Source organism: Penaeus monodon, chromosome 24, assembly GCF_015228065.2.
Source record: "Penaeus monodon isolate SGIC_2016 chromosome 24, NSTDA_Pmon_1, whole genome shotgun sequence".
Taxonomy (NCBI): domain Eukaryota; kingdom Metazoa; phylum Arthropoda; class Malacostraca; order Decapoda; family Penaeidae; genus Penaeus; species Penaeus monodon.
The window spans coordinates 10,792,567-10,792,917 of NC_051409.1; positions in this window are offsets into that span (position 1 = coordinate 10,792,567).

Sequence of the window (351 nt, forward strand, 5' to 3'; positions counted from 1 at the left end):
ACAGCTGGCGCCAGAAGTGGGCAGCCGGGACAGTCGCCAACCACCGGGCGAACGTGGCACAGCTCGCGGCGCTGCGGTGTGGCGGTGCAGTAGTGCGGTGGTGTGTGTGCGTGCGCGCGTGTGCATGGCGGCCTCGTGACTAGCACGCCGGCCATGGTGCACTGATCATGCAGTATTGTGAGACAACAGTAAATGTAGTGCCGTGACGAGTGATGGCTCCCAGGGCTCGGGTGAGGGGGGCGCCGCGCCCCTGGTGCTGCCCGCGGGACCCCCATCATCAGCACAGTGACACCAGGCAGGTGGACTGCTCGTCGGCGCCTCCTGCACCGTGAGGCGAGACGGAGGCGACAT